Raw genomic sequence first — 4358 nt, forward strand, 5'->3', positions numbered from 1 at the left:
TTAATAATATAATTTTCTTATAAAGATAATAGTTAATTATTTTGTTAGAACTCGATAATTATCATAATTATATTTTAGATTTTTTTATATTTTAAAATGAGATGTTTATCCTATATTTGATTATGTTTATCCGAAGTTAGTTATACGAATTCAAATATGGAGCTTTAATAAGTTGTACTTATGCATAATTTACTTGTAATCTTGAATTTTAAGTAATATGCATCAATGTACAGTACTTTATGCATAAAAAATAGTTTCTAAAGGTTTTTGTCAAATGCTTTATAATATAGTATATATATATATATATATATTAAAATTTAAAATAACATTTTGAAATATGTCATGAATGAGTACACCAAAATCGTTTTCCTGAAAAGCTATTATGATTAACAATGAGTTGAAGCTTGAAATTTTGATTAAAATATGTCGCAAACTATGATCTACAGACTACACCATCCATACTTTATATTATTTATCACCCAATAAATATAAAAATTATAATTAAAAAAATTTATATTCTAAATTAATACATATATGCCATCTCCCCATTTCAATTTGGTTGTTGGGCGATGTAAAAGCTTCAAATTCATGGACAAAGCACATGAATGAATGAATGACATACCAATCACCAAATGCTCGATCCTACTCTTTTTTTTTTAAATAAAAAATTCTAATGATATAATTATCAATTTAAATTACGTTAATAATAACAACTGAATTAAAAAGTTAACTGTCGTTATTGACAATAGCAACTAATTTAAAATTCCATCTATACATTAATAAATAAGTACTTGGTTAAGACACATAACAGATTTTTATTTTATTTTAAAGTAAAAAAAATCGAAATTGGTTTTCTACAAGAAATTAGCCCATCCCATCTATATGGCCCAAATGTTCAGGCTTTTATTTTCGTTACAGGTATTTTTTATTTATGCGTTATATTAAAAATGTCTTGAAGACATATTACGATGTTTAAAAACATTATATCAATTTACTGTAATATCTTTACGCATATAAAACATATATTAAAATATTTAGACATATTTATCATCTTATATAAAACATATTTTAGTGTAGTTAGATATAGGTGACAGTATATGTCCTTTACTTGTAGAAAACGTTAATTCCAAATGGCGTAAGAATCAATATTGTAAAATGAGAAGAGCTTTTTTGTTACGAAAAAATAAAGCATATCATAAACTTTACGTGATACGCTTTGTTTTCGTGTCATTATCAAAAACGTAAGAGCATTTATTTTGATTCCATCTATAAGCAACTCTTAACCATAAGCAATAGTTTTATTTTTTAATCAATTTATAAAATTAGAAATTTCGTGAAATCGAAATAACTTTTTTCTTTTGCATTGTCAGCATCAAACCAATATTTCCAGCACGTGGAACATGTAGATTAACCAATGAAGCTAAAACGGCAAATAATGCTTTCACTTCTCTAAACGTGTACATCTCTTTACAAAAAGTTTCCATAACCAAATTGGAATAAAGTCTTCGTGAACATATATGAACCATTAATAACTCGATTCTCTTCAAGACAACCTTTGTTCGTGTCTTTCTACGGACAAAAGCAATCAAATGAGACAAGAACAAAAAAAATATCTACGAATTAAGAACAACGTAATTCACAAGATTAGAACAAACTAATCTAACGGGTAGGCTATTAAAAACACTATTTACGAGAGATTAACCTTCTAGCATAAGAGTATATCATAATTTCACATCATATCTTATAGCGAAAGACCTAGTTAAATACTCTGTTGCGTCTTGAAAATGTTCTTGAGGTTTTTCTTTACAATATAATGTGTTTACTAGTAATATTACTCCACATGCTAAGGTATACATTGCCTATCATAATATACGAGATATAAACGCGATATTTGTAAGCCAAACAACATGGTGGGCTTGTGTTTTTTCATGTATAAAGTACCATATATTTACCTTAGAATAGTGGCCCCTAGGAATCCCGCGTATGATCCATGCCTTGACTAATACGACACATTAACCGTAATTAGGTGTGTATTTGTTGAAACAAACATCCATTTCCATTTTCTGTTACAAAAATGTGACGGACCATAAAGCTCGATTTTTCTAAATTCTAGACACTAAATTATATAAAATGAAACAAAATTGCATTGTTTGGGTTTAACTCAACAATTTCTTGAAATATTTACAGTTTTAAAAAAGCCAAATCAATACATAAAATTTTGTAAATGATAATTATAAATTGTTTTCACAATTCACAAAAGAACACAAATAAACCTTTTGAGTTTCATGAGATCATGTTATTGAATTCACTTAACCATGATTTTTAATTTTTTTGAATCTTGTTTATCAAATGCATTGCTAGCAAATACAATCACAATTTTTATCGACTTTATATAAAATTAAGAGTTGATGTAAAAAATAACAATTTATTTTGATCAAAATTCTAATTTATTATCAAACTATAAAAGACTTGAAAACAACGATTAGTTTACGAATGTGACATTTTTTATATGTTTTGTTGTTGATGTAACGACTTTAATTTACATCATGTGACATTAATTTTTCTTTTAATGTAACAACAAACGTGGATTTATTAGGCCTTAGATATTGACTCAGGTCATTGTAACTGTGTAATTATGTTTTTAGTTTTTGTACTTTCATGAAATTTTCATCTGTCCTCAAGAATTATGGTTAGTAATTACTTTTAGTTTCAGTTCTTGAAGCAAATGTGGTTTGCAGGATCCCATTAACCCCAATCAATTGCCTTTCAAGGGAGGGTTAATTTCATCGATCGTCATTTTACGTCTTTCTCTGACTGTCTAATTATGTCTATTTTTTCTTCTTTTAATTTCCATTTCTATTTTCATATGAAGGGGACAAAAGAAAACCATGTGTTGGGTCACCTTCTGATTTGGTGATGACCCATTGATATATTCCTCTATCTTAGCAACACTTGGTAGTTATTGGTTTCTTGGTACGTACTTAAAACCATTGGCAAAATCTAAGACTAACTGATGTGAAGACAGAAGGTCACCAATGTGAAACTGTGGATCAACTGTCTAAATTACACACCAAGACTCCAGAGTAGCTGATTTGATGATTGAAAATATTTTGAAGCTATTAGCCGATTGAAGGAAGATCTTCATGCACCGAAGATTTGTAAGTAATTGTTCGAAGCTACTAATCCATACAAAGAAGATCTCCCTATAGACTGACCATATCTATGCAGAAGTTTGTCTCTGTATGAACAGTGTTGTATGCACACGATGTACAATGAAAATGAGATATCAACAATAGTTAAGTCAACCCCTACCTTCTTATCCTCAAGTGACAAGTGTCTCATGCATTTTATGTATGAAGGTAGTATAAAAGGAAGTATGCATCTCCTATACAAACACACTTTAAAGAATTACTAAATGCATTATCAAGGAAATCGACTATCTTCTTCTACTCTCCTGTTCTTCTATGTATGAAGAAAAACTTAGTGTTCTTCATTTCCTTACAAGCATTCTCTGTGTTGTTCTTGTAGGTTATTCTCTGTGTAAGATTGTTCAGGTGAGGTTATTATTTTCTTATTTCGCAACAATCTATATTGTATCTCTGTGTGTTAATTTTTGATATACATCAATAAGAATTAAAAAGTTGAAAAAAGTCTATGTAAATGTATTCAACCCCCTCCTTCTACAATTACTTTATGTTTATTTCTATACATTGATTTCGGATGAACTGAAGAAAAGAGATGTTCATTTATGGAAGTAGATGATGACTGTTAGCTGATCTATCTATGTGACTTCTTCTTCTTGAACTATCTTCTTCACCGTAAGTAATTAAATTCAATGTCTAGTATAAATGCAATTTATATTTCAGTATTTACTTCAAATTTTTTCATCCTTTATTTGTTGATCTCTTATTCATTATTTATTTTGTATATATGTTTACAGTTAAAAAAACAAAAAAAAAAACCCAAAAAGAATATATACATGGGTCACCGAATTTATAACTTCTTTTTCTCAAAGAATTTTAGAGTTTGTATATATTGTATTTATTTCTTTCCAAGTGTTTGTGTCATCATCAAATAGGGGAGATTGTTGGGTCACATATTAATTTGGTGATGACCCACTGATCCGTTCCTCTATCCTATCAACACTTGGTAGTTATTGGTTTCTTTGTATATTGATTTCTTGGTACATACTTAAAGACGTTGGCAAAATCGAATACTAGCTGATGTAAAGATAGAAGGTCACCAATGCAGTACTGTGGATCAACTGTCTAAATTATAATCAAGACTCTATAGTAGCTGATTTGAAGATTGCAGATGTTTTGAAGCTACTAGCCGATTGAAAGAAGATCTTCATGCAC

This window comes from Cynara cardunculus, assembly GCF_001531365.2.
Source record: "Cynara cardunculus var. scolymus isolate 2C chromosome LG 15, CcrdV1, whole genome shotgun sequence".
Taxonomy (NCBI): Eukaryota; Viridiplantae; Streptophyta; class Magnoliopsida; order Asterales; family Asteraceae; genus Cynara; species Cynara cardunculus.